Source organism: Podarcis melisellensis (assembly GCF_964234715.1).
Source record: "Podarcis melisellensis genome assembly, chromosome: 2".
NCBI lineage: Eukaryota > Metazoa > Chordata > Lepidosauria > Squamata > Lacertidae > Podarcis > Podarcis melisellensis.
In genome coordinates this window covers 83,950,960-83,967,879 of record NC_138529.1, presented here as the reverse complement: position 1 = coordinate 83,967,879, position 16,920 = coordinate 83,950,960, and the positions used below count along the sequence as shown (strand labels likewise).

General features: G+C 47.0%; 1 protein-coding gene across 4 annotated transcripts in view; it reads right to left on the bottom strand.

The window, feature by feature from the left end:
* PLXNA1 (plexin A1) overlaps positions 1 to 13,764 on the bottom strand; it is a 311,748-nt gene extending 297,984 nt beyond the window's left edge. Inside the window, exon 1 of one of the 4 annotated variants that reach the window (XM_081900456.1) lies at positions 13,477 to 13,764. The gene's annotated coding sequence lies outside the window, so the exon portion shown is untranslated. Of the gene's footprint in view, positions 1 to 12,635; positions 12,865 to 13,476 lie in introns of those variants that run through there. The other 3 variants (XM_081900454.1, XM_081900457.1, XM_081900455.1) reach the window with 3 other exon arrangements.
* Between the last annotated feature and the right edge of the window lie 3,156 nt (positions 13,765 to 16,920).

Below are 16,920 nucleotides of genomic sequence, written 5' to 3'. Positions count from 1 at the left end.
TAGAAAAAAGCACTGCATAGACAGATTAACATTTATCTCTCCTTCCTTCAGTTAATCAGTGGAGCTTTGCTTTACAGACAACAAGTAAAGATCTTGGGACTCAGGTCTTTTAAAAGACCTTCTGAACAATACAAACATGCATCTTCTTCCCCGTCCTAATAGAAATATGACTGCAGGTAAGTAGCTCAAGGGTTGTTTCTTTCCTCGTATCCTAAGCTGGCAGAATCACAATGCACCATTCCCTCCAACCACAAAAGCCAGGGATAATTGAAGCTGTCAATGTTCAACAGAAATAAACTTCAATGCTCCTTTAAATCTTGATCTTAAACACTACTGATGGAACTTGAACTTCTTTAAAAGCCGTTTTTATGTCTGTTACATTCCCTCTCCCCCGACTTATTCTACAAAAAATTAGAGGTGGCATCCATTTATTCATTTTAAACGAGCTAACGGTTTACTTCACGGTCCTCCCAAAGGCACCTTCACCAAGATTCTGCAATATGCAAATGTTTCTACATGCAATTGACTTAAAACCATAGTTAATCAAGTAACACATTTTAATCCCCTGACAATCCTAGAGCCATCCCTTTATTGTCAAGGGGGCTGCTCCCTTGGAAATGTAAGTATCTGTTGTGGGACCAGCCAGATATGACAGATGCAGTCACATTTCTTTGTTCATGCGTCTGCCTGCAAGGTAGTGTAATGCAGCAAGGTCGCGTAATAAGATAAACTTTTCCCTCCCCTCTCATCTCATTGCACTGCCTTGCTGCAGGTATTTCCCAGTTCAGCGGTGGTGTTGGAAGTTAAGGGAGTTAAGGAGAAAAGTGCCTGGAAAAACAGAGGGTGGGTCCTAGTATGTAAGGCCAAACCCGTGGTTTGAAGTTGGCTTGCTTAGCAACCAACCATCATTTGTTTTAAATCAGCATTTCTGGTTCACACATGTAACACTAAGCCAACATTCTTAGAAAATGAAAGTGACCTCGGCACTCCTCCTATCGCTTTGGGAAGGATTCAACTTCCTGCTAAGGCGATCACTCCCTCAAGGCAATCATTTTGGTTTGCCAGATGGAATGAGCCCCCTCTCCCCCCCACACACATGCTGTTCCAAGTGTCTGCCTAACAAACCCCCAGAGCCAATTTCATGGGGTATTGCGGGGGGAGCCCCATTGCACAAGCATAAGTCTTTATACAGGGCTTCTACTGACAGGACTCATTAGTTGAATCCCACCCTTTCCCCAGGCTTGCTGAGGTTCACCCACATAGTGCTAAACCGTAGTTTAGTGTTATGTGCAATTACGTAGTTTTTAGCTGTTAGGATTTAGCTTCACAAACCTATTTTCTTGTTTAAAAAAGGAGAGTATGAATGCTTTACAACAAAATCATGTTGACCGTTACTTGGGAGTAAGCCCCTTTGAACTCAGTGGGACTTACTTCTGATTGGGCACTCAGCATCTTGCAGGATCCGTTTCCAAAGAGCCCAGTAAGGCACAGTGGGCCTAGGCGATAGTGAAGTCAGCTCAGATTCTATGTTTAGTTCACTGTCTCTGAATCGTATGAAAACAAGCCTCTCCCATTGTGGAGGACAGCTCTGCTTTAGTGATCTCCTAAGAAAACATGAATCACTCAACACTTATCAGTTCAAAACACCCGTGCAATTAACAAGACTTCTTTTTTTCCTATGGTATAATTATATACATTTTAATGCAATTACCACCCCTGTATTTTGTACATTAAACAGTAGGCAACCAAAGGAAGAGAGAGGCACTTTATTTTTCTTGGCTGAGCATTCCTGAAAAATAATAATATATTGCAAAACTGACTTGCCTGGTGATGCCGTCTCTACAAGATTTTTTAAAATAAAATAAAAAAATACGAGGTGAGGAGGAGAACAAGACAGAACGATGCTAAAAAAAGAATTAAATTGCAAAAAAAAGGCCCACATTTCTCTGCTGCTATAGGAAAAGTTGTGGCTTGTGCAGGATGCCACATACACCAGCAACTGGGCCCTAGCAACCTCAGCACCTGTGTCAAATCCACCTCCCTCCAACCCTGCCCCCAACAGCCATCGAAAAGTAAAAGCAAATAAATAAAACAAATGACCGTCAGTCAGTTCCCCCAGTCCCTGAAGCCGAGGTCATTAGGCAGATTAAAGTTCCCAAGCTTTGGCCAGAGGCACAGTTAGCAAAGTGCAGTTAAAGTGCCCAAATTGGATTACTACTTCTCCTCGGTCTCAGTGCCAACTTGGCCAGCAGATTGGATGTGTGAGATAGGAAAAGCGGGGCGGGGGGGGGGGGAGTGGGGGGGAGGGAGAGCCCACAGGCTGCTCTGCAAGCTGTCAGCCTTAGCACAGTGGGCTCCTGCAAGAGCTGAAGAGAAGAGCTGGAGCTGCAGAGTCAAGACTGTGTCAAAGACGCAGGGGGGTTCTAATCAGGCAGCGGGAGGGAAGTGCACTCTGCGCACCCTCAGAGACACGTCTAGTATTATTGTGCCTGTGACACGACCAAGGCCTGGCGCTAAAATACATTCCGGGGCCTGACACAGCCACCAAGTGGAAGGCAATGCTTTCGGCAGAAATAAAGAGTCGTCTCCCTGGAAAGAAATGATAGCATTTCCAGAGGACCTCTGAGGGAGGGTGGATAACAGCCCACTTCAGCTGAGGTTTACGGAGAACCAAACAAAAGCCAATCTGATTTTACCCGGCAGGCCACCTTGTAGAATGTCCATCTTTCATACGCAGTAATAGTCAGCGTTTTTGATCCAGGATCAGAGCAACAAGTTTTTACTCTCAGTGATACAGGCAGGCAAAGGTACTAACAATGCCACCCAAGAGGCTGTGAAGACCAGAGAATGGGTTTTCCAGTGCAGCTATTTAAGAAGCATTTATGTGCGTACCGATCCTTCATGGTCACCTGAAATAGCAGGCGTCAGAGAGCAAATTCCTGCTCAGTAGCAAAGGAGTTTTCAATGTTCTGCAGGAATTTGGGGGTTTGGGGGGGCTCTTTTCTGCAGCAAGCAGGAGTCACTGGAGGATCGGAAAACAGAAAGGATCAACTGCCAAGGCAGGAGGCAAAAGATATAGATAGATAGATAGATGATAGATAGATAGATAGATAGATAGATAGATAGATAGATAGATAGATAGATAGATGATAGATACTGTAGCTATAGAGATAGAGGAGCACAGAGCACTTTGCCACATTGAGGCAGGGTAAAGTATTACAGTAAACCCTTTGGCAGAAGAAAAGCAAAATACACAAGATTGCAGATTCTGCAGAGTATTCCTCCCCCCCCCCCCAAAATCCTTTAATGTATCAGAACAGTAGGAAGAGGTCCTCAAACAGATATAACAAGTAATTTAGTCTACAGTTCCAGCAGATGGCTTCGAGGGCCATGTGGGCAACTCACTCCCATCAGGAGCAGCACCTCAACACCTTCCACATGCGCTGTGTCAGGAAGGTTTGGGGCATCACATAGCAGGACAGAATCTCAAACAAAGAGACACGCTCTCCTCAACTACATTCCCAGCATGTTTGCACTTCTTGTCCACGCTGCCTTGGTCATGTCCACAGAATAAAAGATGGCAGGATCTACAGGGAGCTGGCTTCAGGCACCAGGCCCATTGGCAGACCAACTCTGCGATACAAAGATGTCTGCAAACATGGCATAAAGGCTAGCAGCATTAACCCCACCATGTGGGAATCCCTTGAAGACAACCGCAGCGCCTGTTGGCTATCAGTCAGGTTGTGTATCCACAGTAGTGTCCAGAGGAGGACTGACCACTGAGAGGAGCACAGAGAGAAGGAACACCATGATGCATCTGCAGCAGCACAACTGGATGCCTTCACCTGCCCCAGCTGCAACAAAACATCTCTCTCCCGTGTCAGTCTCTACAGCCACAGCAGGCGTGGTAACTCTCCAACGTTTTGCCTTCACCTCCAAAGGTTCACTCTTCCATTGTCTCCCGAGACAAACTGATGCCAGCAAAACACATGGGCCTGCACACACTCCCCAGTTCCTCAACAGTAAATGAGGACAGCAAACACTCCCAGCCTATCCCTTCCACTTAATGCTCCTCTCGCAGAGTTTACAAAGAGAAAATACTTTAAACAAAAGACTCAGATAATCTTGGCAGCTGTAAAATGTCATCACTTACAAAACTAATCTTATGGAGTTTAATTACATAATATTATGAGATCATCTAGCATCTTCACTCAGCAGAAGTGGAAGGGAGGAAAACCCTTTACATTTAATTTAGGCTGAGGTTTGACATCTAAAGTTCAGTGACTGTTCAGGCAACTGGAAGGGAATTTCAGCATTTTGTTCCACAGAGAACAAAGAGGAGAGGTTGGGGCAGGTGCTTTCTGTGCCTGCCCCTGCTAAATGAGGAAGACCTCCAACGTATATGCTACTTGCTTTAAACAAAACTCCTGATGGTCAGTTAATGTTTCTCCGGTATCTAAAAGGCATTTGCCTGGGGTTTAAAGGGTCTGGGAACAGGGGATGACATAAAAGCAACAGCAGCAAAGGTCAAGCTGGAACAGAAACACATCATCCAAAAGTAATGGCTGCTCCAGGAGGAAATGCACAAACATGACTGAGCTTTTTATTTGAGGAGCAGTGTGGTTTCTTTAGCTCTTTTCTAAACACAGGGATTGACCGCCCCTAGAAGTGCTGAGCGGCTGCTCTTCACAGGGTGAAACTGGACCCACACCTCTTAGCAGGTCAAAAGACATCCTTTATGAAAAGGCATTACCCAGCTTGAGATGAACTGAATTTGCTAAGTACACCTTCCTTTTATCCACCACTTCAGCATCCTACCACAAAAGGCCTTTGATCAAATAACACACCCAAATATATCTGGACGAACAAGTTGTGTGCGTTTACACACACAAAAGCGAGGCGTATGCACTCACAGTCTGCCAGCTGCCAGAAGAATCGCCTTGGGTATCAGAGATAGGCAACAATGAGAAATCCATGTGCAACACCATTAAATCCAAAAGCAAATAGCACCCTCACATATGCCTTTCTCACTGCTACTAATTCCCATGACAGAAGGTCACTTAACACAACACTAGTTGCGTGCTATTACTATTTAGTAACAGTGATGGTCTGGGACATATCCTAGGGCGCATATTCCAAACATGTGGGGCAGTGGCTAGACTTGTGATACCTCAGTATCATCCATTAGAACTGAACCCACAAGAACACTCCCCTATAGGTACACACTGCAGGGGAGAATTGGTACTTGTGGGGCAAACCTGTATTTCAGTGAAACCTCACCACCATTACGGGTCATCTCACTGAGGAATCGCAAGAGTTGGAGGGATCTTTGTAGGCAATCTAATCTAGCCATTTGCTCAATGCAGGCAATTCAGGGCCAGGGCATCCCCAAGAGATGGTTGCCCAGCCTCTACTTGGAAGACCTCCAGTGAGGCAGAGCTCATCATCAGGTAACTGGTTCCATTGTTGGAACTACTCTTAGACTCAACTACCATATTTTTCGCCCCATAGGACGCACCGCCCCATAGGACGAACCTAGTTTTTTTGGGGGGGGAATAAAGGGGGGGAATTATTTTTTCCCCCAGGCGCGGGGGCTGGGGGAAGCCTGAGCTTCCCCCGACCCCAGCCCCCAGAACAGGCTGCTGCCCCAAGCCTTGCGCGCCCGGCGGGACCTCCTGCCGGCCGCGAGAGGCTTGTGGACATCTGCCCAAAGCAGGGGGCGGGCTCCGCAGCTCGCCCCATGCTTCAGGCTGCCGTCCCAAGCCTCGCGCGCCTGGCAGGACCTCCCGCCGGGCACGCGAGGCTTGCCGACATCTGTCCGAAGCACGGGGCGTGCTACGCAACGCGCCCCGTGCTTCGCTCTGCAGGCTGCTGCCCGCAAGCCTTGCGCGCCCGGCGGAACCTCCCGCCGGGCACACGAGGCTTGTGGATAGCTTCCTGAAGCCTGGAGAGCGAGAGGGGTTGGTGCGCACTGACGCCTCTCGCTCTCCAGGCTTCAGCGAAAGCCTGCATTCGCCCCATAGGACGCACACACATTTCCCCTTCATTTTTGGAGGGGAAAAAGTGCGTCCTATAGGGCGAAAAATACGGTAATTACTCCTAAGGTTCAGCTGAATCCTACCTTTGTATAACTTAAGATCCCATTCTGCCCACTAGGGAAGCAGAGGACAAGTCTGGGCCCATCTTCTATGTGACAGCCCTTCAGGTATTTGAATGGTGCTATTGTTTCCCCCTCAGCCTTCTCAAGGCTAAACGTAGGCAGTTCCTTCAACCTCTGCTCATTGAACTTGGTTTCCCATAACCCTGGCTATAGCTCCTGCTGTTTAGACCCATCTTCATTTCCCTCCTCTAGCTCTGATCAAAGTTATCTATATCCTAATTGAAGGATGGCACCTAGAACAGGGCAGAGTGCTGCAAATGTGGTCTGACTAGTGCAGAATAAAATGAAACTACAGTAATATTTATTTGACTTGGTACTTTTAATGCAGTCTAAAGAGATTGGCGCTTTATGAAGACACGTCACACTGCTGACCCAAGTTCAGCTTGTAATCAACTAGAATCCCAAGGTCCTTTTCACATGTACTACTGCCAAGCCAAGTATCCTGTCCTATACTTGTGCATTTTATTTTGCCGTTGCATTCATCTCTAATGAATTTCAGTTCATTAGTTTCAGCCCAGTTTTCCATTCTAACAATATAACTTTGATTTTTATTCATTTCCCCTGCAGTATTAGGTGCTTTTAAGAACAAAGAACAATCCAACTCTGCCTCCCTCCCACCAAATCCCTTTACCTTTGACATTAAATTTTTGTATTGTGCCTTTCCCCCATTTAAACCTCACAACAAACCTGTGAGGTAGACTGAAAGTGACTTACCCAAAGCTGGCTATTAAGCTTCCCATAGCAGACTGGAGATTTCCCACTAACCACTGCCCCACATCACACAGAATATGGTGTACCACAATCAGGCTATAGGCAAGTAAGGTTCACCACTGCACTAGATGTTTACTGTAGGGTGATGGATGTAGCAAAAACAGTTCCATGAAATCACACATATTGTGGCACATCCTGGAGCAGAAAGTGGAAAACCCAGGGTCATCAGAGAAACTTATGTCTTAGTATATCTTAGAGAATCTCCATGTTTGGCAGCAACCATGTTTACCGAGACTATATTGTTTTCCCAGACATGGGAAGCACGAACAGACACATTTTCTTAACACCCATATAAATGAGTGCACAAGGTTGTGCCTTAAAGTGACCTTCTGATACATGTGCAAAAGGATGGGCAGCTGTCATTCATATTTCACTGCTTCAGGAAACACCAGTGTACCTGCAGCAAACACAATCATGATGTATAAAAGGGTGGAATCACTCCCCTGTGTGGTCGAGCAGTCTTTCCCAACCTGGTGCCCTCTAGGCGTTTTCAATTCCCATCAATCCCATTCACCTCGTTTGCCCTTGGAAAACAACAGTAAGCTAGTGAAGATGCTGAACTCTGGGTGTTGTATGCTTCCAGAAGGCCACTCATCAGGAGGTCAGTTGCAACGCATTACATCTATTTCATAATCAGAGGAAGCCCAACAAAACGCAAATCACAGGATATGTTCCACTGTGGTGGCTCAACACTTCTCAGTCTAGTTTTTACTTGACACTGATTTCTGTATCACTTTGGCTAAGTCCCCCTAGTATTTTACCATTATATGACGGCAAGGTTGAAGACTGGAGGAAATGTGAATGTGCTTGAATGCAAAGGAGCATTAACAGATGTACACAGATGTCTACAGTTGTGGGTGTGGGTGTTTGTCCTCACAACATCCCAGTAAGGTAAAGCAACACTCTTGCATCTCACTCCACAACTTATAAAACAGAGATAATAGCATGGTGCTATCTTTCAGGGGTACTGTGAGGATAACTGTGTATGTACTGCAGGGCAGTTAAATTTCTATGGATGTCGGCTTGGTATAAGCATCTCGGATAGGTAATTAGTGCCTCTGGGCCTCTGTGTGCATTTGTTTTATTACAAAGGAGACTGTTAGGGATAGTGATGTGGTTCAAAATAAATTTGAGTCAGATGTGACGCCAATAACTGCATCCTGCAAGAAGCACTCACACTGACTCCAGGGGGCATTTGCCTACTTCAGAAACAAAAAGTGGGGTTCCTCAATTGAACACCCTCCATTCAGGCAGGAGACAAGCCCCCATACCAACACAAGTGGCAGAGGGCATAAACTAACGCCAGAATTCATCATCAGTTCAGGAGTCATTCATAGCCTCCAATTCCCCAAAATGCACACCGGTCTCATAAGGCCTCTAGCGCTGCCTTCTATTCTGGCCCCAACTCTCCTTGGGGAGGAGAGGAGTGAGCTACAGTTATTTTTTAAAAATCGGTAACCATGCAGGAAACAAACAAAAAAACAAACAAACACAAACACCAGGCTGGGCAGCATTTAAGGTGTGTGTGTGTGTGTGTGTGTGTGTAAGAGAGAAAGAGAGAGAGAAAAAAACAAATTACATTCCCTAATAATTAAGGCTGCACTCCTTCACTTAACTTGTTAGAAACAAACTCACCTGAAATTTGCTTGCATGTTTAGGATCAAGGTAAAAACCACAATTCCTATAAAGTGAAATCTAAAAACTGAGTGAGTGACTGTATGGAAACAACTGGCTTAGCGTGGTAAATAGATCTGATGATGTGATTATCATGTGGGAAATGACTGTTTCTTGGGAGAACACTGGTTTTTTAATAATTAAAATGGTGTGGGGAGATCCAGAAAAATAAAGTTTACATTCAATATACTATTTTTGAACGTTCTATTTAAGATAAATTAATAACATTTTACATGAACATATAAAGCTGCTTTATACTAAATCAAACCCTTGGTCCATCTATGATGCTGGAGCAGGTGTGCATCTGGTCAGTAGATGGGAGAGACAACCTTTATGAATCCAACATATGCCACCTTGAGTACCATGATGGAAGTAAGGTGGGCTATAAATGTAGAAAATAAATACTTCTAGTTCTGGCTCTCCAGCATCTCAGGCAAAGGGGCTTCCAAGCACTGCTACTTAAGATCCCTTTACTTAGAAATGCCAGGAACTGAAGGTGGGACTTTTTACATATAATGCAAGTGCTCTATGAGGGAGTGACAGCCCCTCCCCTAGATATCTGAAAACGATGGCACTTGCTAGTGGAACAAGCAGTCCAGATCTCAATGGAGAATGTTGTCAACAACTGGACATTCTGAACGTAAGTACATAGTTTAATACACATTCTAATTTGGCAGGAGGGGTGTTTTAGTGTCCCTGAAAAGCTTGCTATGGTATCACACAAATGGGACAGAACACCCAGTAATCCAACTGTGAAAAGCAAGAATCGCCCTCTGGCTATTGTTTCTGCAAAATCTACCAGAGAGGAAGACATGCATGTTAGGCACAATGGGATCTTAATCCAAACAGGCAGATCAGGTTAAAGGGAGGAATCAGCAGGATCCAAAACAAAAATACAGATCCAGAGTGCAACACAGCGGATTACCATCTAGCATTCCCCACAGCGTCTTGCTCTGTTACACGATCACATATTTTGGATCTAAACTTCCTTCCCACCCACACAGACTCGATATTGTCTCAGCACCACCAGCACTGTAATTTACTAATATAAAACAAGTTGAACTATGCAAACAGTCTGAAGCAGAAGATTTTATTTTTAAGCCTCTTCTCTTTATAACCCACTTAAGAAATTATCTCTGCCTCTAGCTGCAAGTTGTAGGGGGATGGCCTGCTAATTTGCTTTGATTTCCTCACTCTGCACAATTTGGTCACAACCAGTATCTTAAGAGAGAGATATCGAGTCACTCATTTTACCCACTGAGTACATACAAAAGACTTTGAGATTGTTCAGGAAGCAATTAGATGCTATACAGAGGGAAATGATGTTTTCAAATGAATAACCTTTGATGCAGTCAATAGCCCTGTGCTCATCCTTTGCAGATCCCTCTTCCCCATCATTGCAACAACAAAAAATGGATGAATAATTTTTATTCCACTGAAAGGGCAATAACCAACTGTATTCTAAGAAGTCTGTTTGCTTACAGATTTCATCTTAAGGGAGGGGGGAAACTACTTCCTAAAGGCAGCTTTCGATCTGAACTTTTCTTCCTGCTGTGTTTCTAAAAGGATTATTGTAAATGTTAATTTGTACGATATTGAGAATACTTCCTTCAAAACACGTGGGCATGAGGGAGTGGGGAAAGGGTTTTTAACTAGAAAGGCTAAATCCCACACCTCTTCCTAATTTAGGTTCATTCATTTAGATTCCTAACTAGGTTCATTCTGTAACTACTGATCTCATGTAAATTCTGCCTATACCCTCCTTGCTTCACAATCCCCCAGTCAGAGCTGGTCAATCCAGACGCTTAATCAATATGCATAAACACACGGCTAAGGTGATGAGAGAGAATTTCACTGGATGGAAAGGAAGAATGCACACACATAAAAAAATCAAAGGGGGGGAAAAAGGATCAAATATTCATTTATTGATTGGACCCAGACCACATCTGAATGTCTGCAAAGCCCTGCACTCAAATATGCTGGAGCCTTGCGAGTGTGCTTTGGACACAGATTCTATACCTGTATCACAAACACACACACACACATGTACAGAGGACCCAATAACTAGAACAGTGGTTCTAGGAAAGCAATTCTGAAAAGCAAATATGCAAGCAAGAGCTACACTCTGCATAAATGGGCTTATTTTTATTTGAACAAATTTATTCTTTACCTAGACATTTACCCTGTCTTCCCGAAAGGGTTCAGGGTGGTTTACAACCTCCAGTTTTTGTTTAATGTAAAGGCTTATACATATGCATTATGGATAACACCTACACACAACACACAACAGCCTCTCTTATTCACTCCACAGAGCTATATTTATCATCTGGGTGCAAGGAGGGTTGCTGTTGGGTGGCAGAGCTTCGGAGCCTTTCCTAAACTACACCATAATCAGCAAGAATAATTCATGAATGAATAACCCATAATATGGTGCTACGTGCTTTTCGAAGGGCTGTGCAAAGGCTCCTTGAATTCTTACAGCACTCCTGGTCCACAGATTCTCTCATTACCAGATGGGGGCAGGAAAAGGGGGGGGGGGCTATTCTGCTTAACGAACTAGGCTATACAACAAGACCCATCAGCAGCCGCCACCCTTAATACCAATGAGGGCAGTGTGGGGTTGGAGTCACTGGACTGCTGGCTGGCCAGATTAGCTCCTGCTTGCCCATTAAGGAAGTTGACAAGCAAGGAGAAAGCGGTTTCCTTTTGGAAGGAGGAACTCTAGCAGGCTGGGTGGAGGAAAGCCTCGCGGCAAGGAGAACCAAGGTGTGGGTACCTACATCCTGCCTCACAGCAGCCAGGCAGCCCCGCGGGGACTCTTCCGGCTTGGCTGGGGCATCTCTCGCTAAGCTCACGGGGCTTCTTCCCAAGCCAAAGGGGCGACTCGCTCCCCAGGCAAAGTTCTTCAACTCCGGGCGCCAGGAGGGACGGATTTAGGGAGAAGAGGGTCGAGCAGGCTTGGGGCAATGACGCCAAAACTAGGCTAGGGGAGAAAATGGTATCCCCCCTCCCTTTAGACTTGCTGTGGGTTGCAAGATTGTGCCGGGGGGGTCCTCTAACTGCCCGATCTCAGCGGTCCACCGTCCCCGACATCCCAATAAAAGGAAAATAGTAATAATAATAAAAATCTTTGCGATCAAACTTTTCCCCTTTGCAAATCAGGAGAGCGAGAGAGGGAGCAAGGGGGAATGGCTGGTGGAAATGACACGACCATCTCCACCGGGTTCATTGCGCCGACGAGGATGACTGGAGAGTTGAGTCACTTTTCGCACTGCGAAGCTGCTGCCCTCCCCTCGCCAGCCTCCGAAGCCAGAAAAGACAGTGTCTATCCAAAGCCAGCTTCTCTCTCTCCCCACACACGCACACTCTCCCCGCACACCCCCAAGGAGAAAAGGAAGGAAAAGATGCAATACAGCAGGCTTGCCGAGCCGCTCGCCAGGCGCCGGTCCCCCTCCCTCCCTCCCAGCAAGGCGGAGGCAGGCAGGAGCTCCTGGAGAATAACCCACAAGCGCAAGGTAAATGCGGAAAGAGCTGGCAAGCGGCAGTCGGAGCGCCACGCTGCACCCGCGCAGCCAAACACGCAGGCTGCCGTCCTCGCTCAGCTCTGCTGCAGTTTTCTCCCCCCGCCGCCTCCAAGCAAGCTCCGTCCTTGCCTACTTTCCCCCCTTCGCCCAGTGTGCCGAGGGGTGTGTTTGCGGGAGGAGAAAGGCAAAGAGAGAGACCTCCGCATGCACGGAACCAGCGCGGCGGCACATTTTTAGTGCCTCCAAAGCTCTCCAAGGAAGCGCTGCTGCTGCTGCTCCTCGTGCTCGGCCGCCGCCGCCGCCGCCGCCCTCCACCCCCGCTCGGCTTTCCCTCCCCGCCGCGCATCTCTTGCTAGCGTCGCTGTTACAACCACATGCGGATCCATTCCAGTCCTTTCCATTCCGTTTCCACCACCCGCCACTACGGCCGCCGCTCACCACGCGCGCACACACGCCCTTCTCTCGCGCGTCGCAAAGGCTGCCGAGGTGCCGCGTTCGCTACGCACACTTTTTAATTGCCAGCGCTCCTCCGCGTCTCATTGTCAACTCTTCCCGCTCCGAGCCTGCCTCGCCGGCCACATTTCCCTGCTTCCTTTTCACCGAAGGACCCACGCAGCCTCTCTCGCTCTTCCTGATGCCGAGATCCCCTCGGGAAAAAGCCTTCCGACCACACCATTCCGGGCTAGCCTTTTTGGCCAAGCGATGAGCCGGTCCCCTTTCTCACCCCACCCCCATGCCACATTGGTGTGTGTGTGCGCGCGCTCGTGCGTGTGTGTGTGTGCTCGTCTCACGCGCTTTCCCTACTTTACGATCTCCCCGGCACACACAGCGCACATACCAAAGACACCACCACCCCAAATAATAGCAGCGCCGTGGCGTCGGCGCCGCCGATCCCACCCAGCAAAAGAATCCAGCAAACTCCTCTCTCCTCCCGCATGCAAAAGAAAGGAATAAATCAACTCAATGGAAAGCGGGTCTCTCGCCGCGTCTGGAACCGCAAATCTCTGCCCCTCACCACCTCGCCCCCAGTAAAACAGAAAAGGCTCCCTCCGAGCTAAGAAAAGCTGAACATCTCCCCGTGTGTGTGTGTGTGTGTGTGTGTGTGTGTTTTGTGAGTGTGTCTCTCTTGAATGAGGCTCAACTATCTCGGAGCTAAGCCAGGGAAGCGGAGAAAGGCGTTTCGCTACGCTCTCTCAGTCCTCTCCATGCAAACCACCTCTTTCGCGTCTTCCTCTCTGCAACGATCGCTTGCTTTTTTCAAACAAAACAAACATACAAAAAAAATGCCCACCCCAGAAACGTATCCAAGGAAAGCCTCAAAGAGGAAAGTTAGACACCCCGACTTACAGCTTGAATCGGAGCTTGCTTCGGAGGCGCCTGCCATGATTACATTCCACACCGAACAACCCCCGCGCTGCAACTCCGGGCTCCGCGCTCCACTTGCTTTTCTGCCGCCGCCGCCGCCGCCGCTGCTGCCCAGCATGAATGGAAAGGAATGCAGCGCAGGGTTCCAATGGAACTCCAGCCTCGATCTGACTTCCCAGGGAGGCAGACGGAGAGACACATTCAAAAGGGGCTGCAGTCGCTGCTCGGCTCGCCCGGATTCGGCCTCTAGAGGGCGCCCACACCTGTGCAGACCGGCGCGCTAGAGGAGAGGAGGAGGAGAGAAGAGAATGAAGAGCAGGCGAGGGGAGGCCCGCAAGCCGAAGGAGGCTGGCGCGCTCTTAAAGGGGCAATGCCGCCCGAGGAGCCTTAAAAGCGGTGATGCTCGCAATGGCTTGTCGGAAGAACCGAGGGTGCCGCAGGAGGCGGGGCGGGGAGAAATCGTCTCAGGAGCAAGGATGGGTCGGCAGCAACACTCTAGACGTGGAAAAACGTGTCTTGCTTTGCTTTACGAGGGGATGGTTGTCCGGTTTTGCAAAGGGATGCAAAAGCTGCTTTGGCTAGGACGTAGAGCTGAATTAAAAGGTTCGCAGCAAATGCGTTGCAGGCTGAACCGCGATCGTGTCATCGCCGGTGAAAATCCCCTTGCCACGGAGAGCTGTGAGGCATGGGGCACAATCCCCGAACGTTTCTTCAGAAGTAAATCACGCTGTGTTCAGTGGGAAATAGGAAGCTACTTTTTACTGCTCCGCCCACCTCAGTACTATCTGCACTAACCGGAGGGGCTCTCCAGGGTTTGGGCAGAGCGGACATTCCTAGCCCTAGCTAGAGACGCCAGGAATTGAAGCTGGTGCGGGGGGGGGGCAAGCCCAAATAGCCTAAATCAACAGGGCTGGCTGGAGATGATGGGAATTATGGTCCACAAATATTGGGAGGGCACAAGTTTGGGCAAGGCTGGCTGAAAGTTGTGGCAACAGTGCAACCAGTACATGAAAAACAGTGGTGAGCTGAGGTCCTTTTAGACTCTGGACTGAATAGTCATATGGGAGGTGATGTAGGAACAAATACATCCAGGCCTGCTGCATTTGTGGGAGGGGGCTGCTCATTCTGCCCCAAAGCAGAGCTGTAGCTGGGGCAGGGGGTAGCCAGTTTTTTTGCCCCGGGTGAAGCCTCCAGAGGGGTGCACACAAATGCATGGAGGGTTTTTGCCAAACTGGGTCTTTGAACCGGATGAAATAAAGCCTAGCTTCGCCCCTGCCCAAAGTCCTGCTCTGATAGCAGCACCCCTGATCAAAATTTCCCCAACACAACACAGAGAACCTTACTTTTCTTTTCTTTTTTTTTACATCATTACTGTAGATCCTTTTCCTCTGATCAGAGCAACACTGCAACATCGGATTCACCTGAAGGTTCCCCGTTTTATATATCACTTGCTTACAGTGCAGACCATCTCCCATTGATTTTTTATTGAGCTGGGCTAGGCTGAGTTCCAAAGTACATTTCCGGGGAAGCAAGTTCTGTCGAAATGGGATTTTCTTCCCATTTAGAAACAGAGAGTAAAGAAGGAAGGGCCCAGGAGGAGCAATTAATCTTTCAAGTTTTGAAATTTCAAAAGGTCTACGGGTGGTTCTTGAACATTCACATTTGTTAACCAGTGTAGGTCTCCCCCCCCCCCCCCGTGCATGCTTTTCAGCACCAAGAACAGGAAATAAGAGGAAACTTTTCACTGGATCTGTAGCTAGAAAAATGATGTCAAAAGTGTGTGTCATCACACTTCATACATCAGTATCTATGTTTGGAGGGGAGTCCCACACATAGCAAATAAAATTACACACACACACCCCAAAAACCCCAGAACAGTGGCAAAACAAACATGTAAAGCCATCTAAAGAAACTTCATGTATACAAAAACATATTGTTTTACATTTGTGAAACAAATTTCACTGTGGCCAGCTTTTAACCCACTATGAAAGCAGACTACTAGACCACATAAGCACCTAGAAGCTAAGAGTTAGTGAATGCACTATACCTGCACTGGAATTCTGCCTCTCTGTGGCAAGCGATTCCCACCCGCTTGTAACATTTAGGGTGCTTCCTGACGGACATTTATTCTGGGATCAGTGCTCTTCACGCATGCATTTTTTATTTATTTTTGCAGTGTCCACACAACATCATTGTCATTAAAATGCCAGCGCACATTCCCCTCCCCATTTAAACTGGATTTATACTTTCTAAAGGAATAATAATAATAATAATAAATCAGTTGCCACTTGTGACATCTTTGTGACCCATTTGCAAACGAAGCCTCTATCTGGAAATGCTCTTGGAAGTACTTTCCTCATGAGACATAGTCCTCATGCTGTAAACCTCCACATCCTAGCCAAACATTCCTTTGTGGTCACTTGAATGTATATGTGTAGACTCACTGTAAAGGTTGTGATGACATGTCTAATCAGTCATTCCAAGAATTACACCTAGAAGCGAGATTGCTCACTACAGGGGCACCATCTTTGGTAGTTAATATATGCATCTTAACTTTTGGTAAATTACACTTAGTTGTACGTTATCTAACACTTCAAGCATCTGATGAAGTGGACTGTAGTCCAGGAAAATTTATGCCAGAATAAATTTGTTAGTCTTTAAGACTCTGTTGATTTTGCTGCAACAGAGTAGTGTGGCTACCCCACTGGAAATATGGTAAGATTAACATACATTTTGCCCCTAAGGGCTGCTTTTCGTGTTAGTATTGTATCATAAAAAGCAGCTGAAAGATAAAATTATCTCTATTCACTCTCCCCACTACATGCTTTGTTTTAGAAACACCTTACATCACCCCCTCATTCCTGTTTTAATTTATTTTAGTGTGTGTCATATGTTGGGAGAAGGCAATGACAAAAAAATGAGCAGGGAAGATGAGAGCATGTTCTACCTCAGAGTCTCTTTTAAGTGTCATTAGAAAACAAACAATCAAGGATTCCCCCAAATCAAGTTGTTTAACTTGTAACTTGATGTCGGCAAATGCTGTTGCCAATAAAACCACCAGTTACTTATGATAGTTTAGATTACATCCCAGATTCTTCACTGAGCAAAATCATCAATTAGTGAGGCAGGGTATTTTCCCCCAGAACCCAGGTTTTCAGTGGATGCACTCGTTGCAGCTGCTCTGCCCACTCCCTCTGACAGTCCAGGTAGAGAGGTGTAAACATATTTCAGCTGCCAGGGCAACCACAAAGCAGCTTCTTAAGCCCTCACCTGAACCACTATAGCCTCACCACACCTCCACTGCCACTCGACAGGCTTCTATCCCCATCTTCCTGATTTATTTGCCAGTCCCTGTATTAGCCCTGACAAAAGCGGATGGTAGCTCAGCAGGAAGAACAGTTGCACTCCAAGCTGTAGTAGTTTCCT